Source organism: Nannobrachium achirus (assembly GCF_963921795.1).
Source record: "Nannobrachium achirus genome assembly, chromosome: 20".
Classification (NCBI taxonomy): Eukaryota; Metazoa; Chordata; class Actinopteri; order Myctophiformes; family Myctophidae; genus Nannobrachium; species Nannobrachium achirus.
Genome location: NC_137827.1, coordinates 56,492,872 through 56,504,117, shown reverse-complemented (window position 1 = coordinate 56,504,117; position 11,246 = coordinate 56,492,872).

Below are 11,246 nucleotides of genomic sequence, written 5' to 3'. Positions count from 1 at the left end.
GCCACTTATCTCATAGAGACCATCAGAATGAACTCTATTTAAACTTGAAAACGGGTCAAAATCCGTCTGTCTGTCTGTCTGTCTGTCTGTCCGTCCATCCATCCTCTTGGAGGAGTCACAGTTACACATCTCCTCCACCAGGAGGCGAAATGCATTAGGATTAAGGCAAGGCAACAGCGCGTAGATCCCCGCAAGGGAGTGTAATTTCTCCTGTCCTATTTAATATAATGATTAACGATATCTTTGCCAAAATAGGAGGAGGGTTTGGCCTTTCCCTGTTCGCTGACGACGGGGCGATTTGGAAAAGGGGTCGGAATGTGGGGTTTATTTTAAAACAGACTCAGAAGGCATATTCGGCTTTAAAAGGAAGCAACCAGAGGTGGCATTGGCGCTATACGGGTCACCACTTGAAAAGGTCAAGGTGTTCAAATTTCTGGGGGTCTGGTTTGAGGAGCGAATGACATGGGCAGTGCACATAAGCAAAACAGTTGAGAAGTGTGGAAAAGTGATTAATGTCTTGAGAAGCCTGTCTGGGTGTGAGTGGGGCGCAGACAGGGACACGCTGCATTTAATTTCAGGCCATGATTAGGGCGGCCCTAGACTATGGCAGTATGGTGTATGGGGCGGCAGCAAGAACTGTACTAAGTAGGTTGGACGTGATCCAAGCCAGGGCGCCCATACCAGCTCTGCTGGTCGAAATGGGCAAAATGCCATTATGGATGAGACGGGTTAAACTGGGACTACAGTATTGGTCAAAGATCAGTGGGAGCAACCTTGCATTCCCAGCTAGATGTCTGTTGCTAGAGGAGGAGGGAGGGAAAAAGTATGAACCTTTTGTAGCAAGTGTAAACCAGTGGGCAGGGAGATTAGGAATTGGACAAGTAGGCATAGCAGAACAAACAATGTGGCCTCCTACACCACCGTGGTTGATACCAGAGGTTGAAGTGGAGCTCCGTTTCCTCCAGGAGGAAGATAAGAGTGAGGTGAGGGGGAGGGTTGAGGAGTACTTAAACGTAGCGAGGGCAGGTAAGGTATTAGTGTACACAGACGGGTCAAGGGACCCAGTGAGGAGGAGGGCAGGATTTGGCATCTATATAGAACAGCTGGAGGAAAAATACAGCGTCCGACTATCAGATGAGAGCTCGGTGTTCACAGCAGAGATGATGGCAATCTTATGGGCACTAAGATGGGTGGAGCGGGAGAGGCCAAATGAAGTAGTAATATGCTCCGACTCTGCAGCAGCACTAGAGGCTTTGAGAAGGGGAAAAAGTAAGGCCCGGCCTGACATAGTCATAGAAATTCAAAATGTCATGGGAAGAATAGGAGACTGTGAGGTGACTCTGTGTTGGGTCCCGGGGCACGCTGGGGTGGAGGGGAACGAGAGGGTGGACCTCCTGGCGAAGGAAAGTTTAGATAGGGAAATAGATATTAACTTACCCCTGGGGAGGGTGGAACTGAGGGGTCTAATTAGAGAAGGGCTAATGAACGATGAACTGGGAGAGGGAGGAAAAGGGGAGACACTATCACAAGGTACAGCCAAAAGTGAATAAGGTGTGTAACTGCAACACCCCATCTCGTAGGGACGAAGTGAAGCTATGTAGACTCAGGCTGGGGCACAGTGGACTGAACGGGAGCCTGTTTGTTATAGGGAAGCACGACACTGGTTTATGCCAGTGCGGGCAGTCAGAAACTGTGACACACGTGTTCCTGGAGTGTAGGGAGTATCAGACTGAGAGACAGGGGCTTTTTACAAGCATGGCAGAAATAGGAGTGGAAGTTTTTTCTCTTTTTACTTTGTTTGGGCACAGTGAGAACCATCAGAAGATTACAAAGGCAGTACTGCAGTTCCTGCATGACACTGGGCTATATGGAAGAATATGAGTAACTAGAAAAATATTGTTCCTTCGAAACAATTGTGGGCTCGCTTCAAGCCGGAAAACAATGGCTATAAAAGTACAAAATGTCAAGATCGCAGGCAGTGCTCTCTTTGACGTTACTGACGTCAAAGATTGGTCCATTTTGTTCCAAAAATGTGTTGTGCAAAAGTTGACCCGCTGGTGGCGCTATAACAGGCCAATGTAAGAAGGGTGGTATCTGTTCCTTGACCTATTGGGAATGTGCTTGCAAGATTTCACGCACATTGCAGGCTGTGTTCATGATTTGAGGTGTTTTTGGCTTTGTCCACTTTATCGCTGCTTGCAGCTATATTCATTATTTTTTTTTTTTGTGTGTGTGTGCACTTCATAGGCATATTAGATAAAGGTCCTTAGATTGTGTGTAGAATGTTTCATGCAAATTGCAAAAAAAAATCCTAACGGGTTTAAGCGTTTCACAAACTGCTCAAAATGATATAGCGCCCCCCTTTGGCCAATTGGGGTAAGATTGGTTTTAGTGATATTTGGACTAACACTCTACATCTTTGCCAAATGCCATGAACATGTTACTTTGCATGTATGATTTAGAGGCAGAAGAATAATTTGCATAAAACTGCAATATTCATTGAATTTATTTAATAAAGCATGTTTCAATTTTAAAGAAATCCGATCTGACAGATCTTTAGATATCGGTCCAAAGTTCACGTAAAAAAAGTTTTGTGCACGTGGAGCGAAAATTCCAGAATAAAAGCGGGTTTACGCGTTTTACAAACTGCTCAAAATGGCGGAAAATCAAAGGGCGGAGCTTACTTAACAACGACACAGATGTCTTCCGCTTGAGTCAAAGCACGCGTGTAACAAGTTGCATGTCTTCAAACGAAACGAGTCATGACTTATGCCCGTTTGAAGTTTGAATTTTCAAACGCTTCGTATAGCGCCCCCCTTTGGCCGATTGGAATAAAATTGGTTTCAGTGATACTTTGACTAACCCTCCACATCTTTGCCAAATGCCATGAACGTGTAACTTTGCATGTATGATTTAGAGGCCGAAGAATAATTTGCATAAAACCGCAATATTGATTGAATTATTAAAAAAATATATTTCACTTTAAAAGAAATCCGCCGAGACTAGTTTGACCGTATTGGTCCAAAGTTCATGTGAAAAAAGTTTTGTGCGCGTTATGCAAAAAACCCAGGAGGAGATAGATTTTTACTGTTTTTCATATAATTCAAAATTCTGGGGGATCTAAAGGTCAGAGGTCAAAAGTCAGAGCGTAAAAGTTGTTCGGCATGAGGAGACGCATACGTGTATACAGGTTTCATGGCTGTACCTAAAACACAGCATGAGCTATACCTGTTCAAAGTTCGCACTTTCGAAGGCTTCCTACAGCGCCACCATTTGGCCGATTGCTATAAAAAATAATAGCACACTTCGCCACTGTAAACTGAACACATTGATGTTTTTATTTTCATTTTCTCACTAAGTATGTAGGAGTAGAAAGGAACCGAAGATCCCGTCTACTGACCGCCTGCCTGATAGATAAATAACTAGAAAAATATTGTTCCTTCGAAACAATTGTGGGCTCGCTTCCGCTGGAGAACAATGGCTATAAAAGTACAAAATGTCAAGATCGCAGGCAGTGCTCTCTTTGACGTTACTGACGTCAACGATTGGTCCATTTTGTTCCAAAAATGTGTTGTGCAAAAGTTGACCCGCTGGTGGCGCTATAACAGGCCAATGTAAGAAGGGTGGTATCTGTTCCTTGACCTATTGGGAATGTGCTTGCAAGATTTCACGCACATTGCAGGCTGTGTTCATGATTTGAGGTGTTTTTGGCTTTGGCCACTTTATCGCTGCTTGCAGCTATATTCATTATTATAATTTTTTTGTGTGTGTGCACTTCATAGGCATATTAGATAAAGGTCCTTAGATAGTGTGTAGAATGTTTCATGCAAATTGCAAAAAAAGATCCTAACGGGTTTAAGCGTTTCACAAACTGCTCAAAATGATATAGCGCCCCCCTTTGGCCAATTGGGGTAAGATTGGTTTTAGTGATATTTGGACTAACACTCTACATCTTTGCCAAATGCCATGAACATGTTACTTTGCATGTATGATTTAGAGGCAGAAGAATAATTTGCATAAAACTGCAATATTCATTGAATTTATTTAAAAAAGCATGTTTCAATTTTAAAGAAATTCGATCTGACAGATCTTTAGATATCGGTCCAAAGTTCACGTAAAAAAAGTTTTGTGCACGTGGAGCGAAAATTCCAGAATAAAAGCGGGTTTACGCGTTTTACAAACTGCTCAAAATGGCGGAAAATCGAAGGGCGGAGCTTACTTAAAGGGGAGTTTCGGTCAAAAACGACTTTCCTACCTTTAAAATGTTGATTCAGGAAGCTTCTGGGTTGATCCTGGTTAGTTTTGACCCATAGCAGCATTTTGTTCCATTTTGGATTTTCTCCCCTGCACCCCACGGCTCCAAACGGCACCTCTTGGGTCACTCCATAATCCGGTTATTATTCTCGCTCAAAACTCACTTTTCTCGCTCGGTCTCAGTCCCTGGTAACGTTGTTAGCAAATCCAAGCTACACCAGCTCCTGGTCGCCGCCATGTTTGTTTACTTTTAGCTCAACTCTGAACTCTCAGCCCAGGAGAGAACACTGTGAAATCACGTTTTGTATCGCGTGACTCCCCGACGCGCGACGAACAATAAAACACAAAAATGCTCTTAGCCAAAGAAAAAAGATGTAACTATGTCGACAAAGTCTGCAGAGTGATGTATGGTGTAGCCTCTTGTCTACCTCAACAGGCACAACAGGCTGTGGGGGGAGGGGGGTGGAGCTGTGAGCAGCAGCAGCAGCTCGTGAACGCGCGTTTCCCAACGGGTATGGGATTTCCCAGTGTTTCTCTTGCAGGGCTGAGAGTTCAGAGTTGAGCTTCTTGTAAACAAACATGGCGGCGACCAGGAGCTGTTGTAGCTCGTATATGCTAACAACGTTACCAGGGACTGAGACCGAGCGAGAAAAGTGAGTTTTGAGCGAGAATAATAACCGGATTATGGAGTGACCCAAGAGGTGCCGTTTGGAGCCGTGGGGTGCAGGGGAGAAAATCCAAAATAGAACAAAATGCCGCTATGGGTCAAAACTAACCAGGATCAACCCAGAAGCTTCCTGAATCAACATTTTAAAGGTAGGAAAGTCGTTTTTGACCGAAACTCCCCTTTAACAACGACACAGATGTCTTCCGCTCGAGTCAAAGCACGCGTGTAACAAGTTGCGTGTCTTCAAACGAAACGAGTCATGACTTATGCCCGTTTGAAGTTTGAATTTTCAAACGCTTCGTATAGCGCCCCCCTTTGGCCGATTGGAATAAAATCGGTTTCAGTGATACTTTGACTAACCCTCCACATCTTTGCCAAATGCCATGAACGTGTAACTTTGCATGTATGATTTAGAGGGCGAAGAATAATTTGCATAAAACCGCAATATTGATTGAATTATTAAAAAATTATATTTAACTTTAAAAGAAATCTGTGAAGACAGTTTGACCGTATTGGTCCAAAGTTCATGTGAAAAAAGTTTCATGCGCGTATCGCGAAAATCCCAGGAGGAGATAGATTTTTACTGTTTTTCATATTATTCCGAATTGTGGGAGACCTAAAGGTCAGAGGTCAAAAGTTAGAGGCTAAAAGTTGTTCGGCATGAGGAGACGCATACGTGTATACAGGTTTCATGGCTGTACCTCAAACACAGCATGAGCTATACCTGTTCAAAGTTTGCACTTTCGAAGGCTTCCTACAGCGCCACCATTTGGCCGATTGCTATAGAAAATAATAGCACACTTCGCCACTGTAAACTGAACACATTGATGTTTTTATTTTCATTTTCTCACTAAGTATGTAGGAGTAGAAAGGAACCGAAGTTTTTTGATACTTGCACTGCTTAGTATAGAAATAAATAATGACAATAACTAAAGTGTGCTCGCCTATAGGCGAGCCCACAATGACAATATCTAAAGTGTGCTCGCCTTACAGGCGAGCCCACAATTAAACCACCAACCCGTGGAGGGCAGTAATACGCCGTACGGCGTCTACACTGCCGGAAACGTAAAAGAAGAAGAAGAAGAAGATCCTTATGCGCATGCGTGAGACACGTTGTTTACCCGGAAGTAAAGTCGTGTAGGCTTTCATGCTTTCATGGAGTTTTCATCGTGCTATTAACATATAAAACACAATCTAAAAACATAACGGTGCTTAGCCTTAGTGCACAAAGGAGGTGAAATGTGCAGCATGGAGTCTGCGCGGCTGAAGATAAAAGAACACATGACGTCGGTGGGAGAGGAGATATTGTGTGTTTTGGACAAACAGCAGCGTGGCGCTGATGATTGTTGTGTGGAGCTCAATGTCAGAGTGTTTGTGTTGGAGCGCCTCAGTATGGCGGCAGAGTTCATGTGCAACCTCTTCCAGAGAGAGATAGAGACACTGCACAACACCAAACTACACACTGCAGGTATGTCTGTTATACACAACACCACTAAACTACACACTGTAGGTATGTCTGTTATTAGCCCCATATAGAACCTCACCCGTCGCTGCATACTGTTGTGCTCCGAGACGAGGTCCTATAAAGGTTTCCCCATGGGGGGGTCGAACGCCTCCAACGTTGAGGTAGAAATCACTCTTCCCGAAATTGTATCCACAAAGTAAAGGTAGTTCCGAGCTCCCAGACTGTGATAACCTAACCAGGGTCAATAAAACATGAACCAGGGCACGAAACAATCCGTTAAAATCGCTAGTTTTGTCAGCCGGTAATGTTTACAAGCCTGGAAGTTGCAGCCGGAATGGCAGCATTAGCGGCCCCTCTGGTCGAATGTCTGTTCGAATGCAGCGACGGTTGGGGCAAGGTTCTATATGGGGCTAGTCTGTTATACATAACACCAAACTACACACTGCACCCAGGCCCGGGGGAACAGGCTCTGACGCTCTGGGCAGTGTACCTATGATGCGCCCCCCCCCCCCCCCCCCCCCATGTCCGTCCACCCCCCCCGCCCCCCCCCGTCTGTACATACCCCAAATGGGCTTCTGAAAGGTTAAATAACAACACAGAGAGACTATACTGTTTGAAAATGAAATAACACATTTACTTCAAAATGAAATAACCATCACTTTATACTTCACAGCTACAGTAAGTGTCTAAATGGGGAGGATAAAGAAAGTCCGATAATAAAGATGTCGGTCTTCTCATGTCTTTTTCGCCCTCGCCCTCCATGGGCTCAATCACTTCATGATCATCATCATCATCATCATCATTTTCACTTACGGCTTCGGGCTGCTGCGTTCCAGCAGCTTGCGCTCCAGAAGAGCCAGCCACCACCACTTCGTCCTGGGCAGGCTCGGCAGGTGGCTGTGGATCCTGCTCCATTTCCCCATGATCTGAATCATCATCCCCGGATCGCGGACCCGCCGGACCGTCACTGGTACCGGTAACATTAGACTCGGGGCTGGCGCGCGCGGCCGCTGCGGCAGCGCCACCGGTAAAAAAAGATGTCAATTTTGGATATGATTCCAATTTTTTTGCCCTTTCTTCCTTCTTCCTCTTGTTTTGTGCCCCACTTGCTTTCTTTCTGTTCATTTTGTTTTGTTGTTGTCTCCCCTCCTGACACACTGCCGACACATGGGTTGATGGGTAATTAGTAGAAATGTATTTTACTGTGAGGCGCTCACCGCTTCGGCGGCCCCGGTGGCTTGGCGCCTCTGGGCACTTGCCCACACTGCCCACCGTAATCGCCGCTTCTGACTGCACCATTGGTTTGGTTCTCAAAGTATGGTCCGGGGACCCCCCAGTTAAGTTAATCCGTCCCTTATGGGTAACTCAGAGAGTGTACAAATGGAACCAAATGTACCTGTTGGTTCCATTTGTAGGCTACACTCTCCGTGTCCTGCGCCAGACACTGGCAGAATGACATCTAAGATTGCAAAGGACTCGAAGAAGACTCTCCGAGTTAAGTTAGCATTGATTGTACAATTTAAATTGGGGTCTCAGACATACAAATGCCATTAAATGGGGGTCCGTAGATACCAGCTTTGTAGATACCAGCTTTGCTTCAATGAATTGAGTACAAAAGAATTCCAATGTAAACAAGCCATAGTGCTTTCTTGGGTTTAAATTCTAGTAGACATTACTGCTTTTCCTATGTGAACTGCTAATAAAATATTAATTCAGATCAATAAAAACAAGTAGCTAAGCTACTAGCTGAACCACATTTGCCAGTAGCTTGTGGACAGTTTAACTACTTTTGCAATTAGTGATGTTGCTATGTTTTCAAGGTAATAGATCCCGGAAACTAACAGGTAACCCGGGACCCACAGACGGTCATTCAAATGGGTCCCAGAAAAAAAGTTATGGGTCCCCCAAAAAATGTTTTTGAGCGTTGTGAGCTTGTATATCGGCTATTTACCCAACGTTTGCCTCTTTTTTATATTATTTTACAATTTGGCTAATATTTGAACAGTTTTTATAGGATAGTGTGTGGATGACCTTTGACGCAGTTATGGCCTTGTTTATTTTCTTTCTTGAGGTATTAAAAAGTTCTTAATTACTTAAAATGTTAAGTAATGAGGACTAGCCTATCTATTGTGAGAATGAGAATAGGTTACACACAGTAAAAAGACTGTAACATTAACAATGTTAACAGCTTAAACTTAAAAAGTGAAATTAACTAGAGTGTTTAGTGAGTGTGTACCAGTGTCCAGTGTACGGGCAGTGTGTAACTAAGTACATTTACTCAAGTACAGTACTTTAGCACAATTTTCAGGTACTTTTACTTTACTGGAGTATTTCTAATTTTCAATACTTCTACTCCACTACATCTCAGAGGGAAATATTGTACTTATACTCCACTACAATTATTTGAAGCTTTAGTTTGGAAAGTATACATTAACCACTTATGCCATGGCTATTTTCAAAGGATTTTTATACATTTGGAAAACATGTGAAACAGGATATTGTGCATGAGTACCTTTAGTATAGTTTGACATAGATACTTTTGTTCTTTTACTAAAGTCAATTTTGAATTCCGGACGTATACTTGTTAGGGTGCCCACACATCAAAATACCTATGAGAGTGGAATCTGCAGTCCGCCAATGCATTTCAATGAGAATGGAGCAGTTTCATGCCAGTAGAGGATTTCTACAAAAAAAAAAAAAAAAAAAAAGAACGCTACATTCTATTTGAAATGCTTTGGCGGAATGCGGATTCCACTCTCATAGGTATTTTGGTGTGTGGGCACCCCAACAGAGCATTGCGGTATTGATACTTTTACTTAAGTAGAACATTTGAGTACTTTTTCCACCACTAGTACAGGAGACTCGGGAGAGGGACACAATAGCTGGTGTCACGGACAGACCGGCCCATACAAGGAGATTTTCAATAAGACGGACAATAATAACAAATCGGATCCTGCATCCTCTCTCTCTCTCTCTCTCTCTCTCTCTCTCTCTCTCTCAGATGTCTCCAGTATGACGGTGCAGCACATGGTGGTTGAACCTCAGAAGCGTGGCCGTGGCCGTCCCAGAAAGTCCCCTGTCTGCCTGCCCTCCCCTGCGGTGCAGTGTGTGGTGATCCAACCTAAGAAGCGTAAACCTGGCCGTCCCAGAAAGCGTAAATGTGGCGGTCCTGTCCCCTCCCCTCTGCCAGAGGAGGAGAGAGCAGGAAGAGACGAAGAAAGAGAAGATGAGATGGCAGGAGAGGATGAAGAGAGGATAGGAAGATGCTATGATGACGATCCAACATGGCATCCAGGTGACAATGGAACACTTTACTTTAGAATTTGAGCGACTTTGTATTCAACCACATTAAGCAAATTACACCTTGGTAGAGGTTTGGGTTATGTAGTTACCTTGCCATGATGTCACTCCAAATATTGGTGAGATAATAACTGTAATTGTTCAAACTGCAGTTTGAAGAAGCTTCCTCAGTAGTTGATTTGAAAGTGGTTGAATTCTTTTTTCCAGTTCATAATGGTCATCGGTTAAAGGAGTAGTTAACACCCTAGAAATACTTATCCCAATAACACATCCCATGAAGCCTTGAATTCATGGAGCTTCTTTTGTTTATGTTGCAGTCTCCTACAGAGTCTCATATTGACCGATGACCCGGTCATCAACTTATTGGCTCAGAACAGAAACATCTCCACAGCTTCATGGGATGTATAACTAATAGAAAATAAGTAATTATTATCATTTAATGGTGCTGAATGCTAACTTTTTCCCAATGGTGTTTTCCACAGACCGCCACAGGGAGAGGTCTAGAGCACCTGGAGAGATGGCCTCCAAACGATATTTAACGTTGCCAGAGGAACAGCAAGAGATGGACCAGGGACATGGACTGTTGGATGCGAGGCTGAAACCTGTAGTAGAGTTGGGCAGGATAGGTATGTACTGTTTAATTTCTTACCAAAACGGCCATCTTACCTTTAAAAGTCTTTATTTGGTCCCCAAAATGATGGTCCAGGAGTTTTTTTTTCCCTCTCTCAAAAGAAGCAATATATTCCATTTTGGGTTGCTATATCTTACCCGACAAGGGCTTCAGACAGGAGCTATGTGTTGCGTGAAGCTTTTCGCTCCAAGTCAGCCCCAAATACTGTTAGTAACCCAACCAAGCGATAACATCACCATAGCACCGACATTGTTGTTTTTAAAATCTTTTTGAGCTCCCGGTGAAAATCCTGTCTCTCGCAAAGTCTTGCGGTACTTCTGGGATCCCATTGAATTGCATTGAACAACAGAAGTAGCACGAGGCTTGGCGAGAGGCGGGATTTCCAACAAATGGCTCCAATGGGAGCCAGTTCAATTTGAGTATTACATGTGCGTGTATAGCACACTCTGGTCACAAAGGTGCAGTACACTTTAGGTTCCTTCTGTTTACATGGTGATGGGCAGCTCAACAACATAAAATGTTCATAAATATTTAACTTTTCATCTAAAGAACAGACTTTGACATTGACTCACTGAATCCAGAAAGAAAGAGAGAGAGAGAGAGATTAAGTCGCATCACATTGTTTTGAGCGCAATGTTAGTTGCTACTGAAGACACCCACTCCTCCCCCCATGTGATCAGACAGGCTCTGCTGGAGAAACAACAAAGCTCTGTATGGCGGCGTAAAAAAAAAGAAAAATGAGCATTCGTTTGGCGGCCAAAGAAAATTGGCAAAAACCAAAAGCCTTCTTCATGGCCTCGTGCTTATGTCCCACCAATTGGAGAAAGCCTTCTGTGTCACCTGTACTGTCCTATCTGGCTTTTCATTCTCCGACAGATTCATTATTTTATACAACTCTCTGATGAACACTGCAAAATCATTCAGCAGAG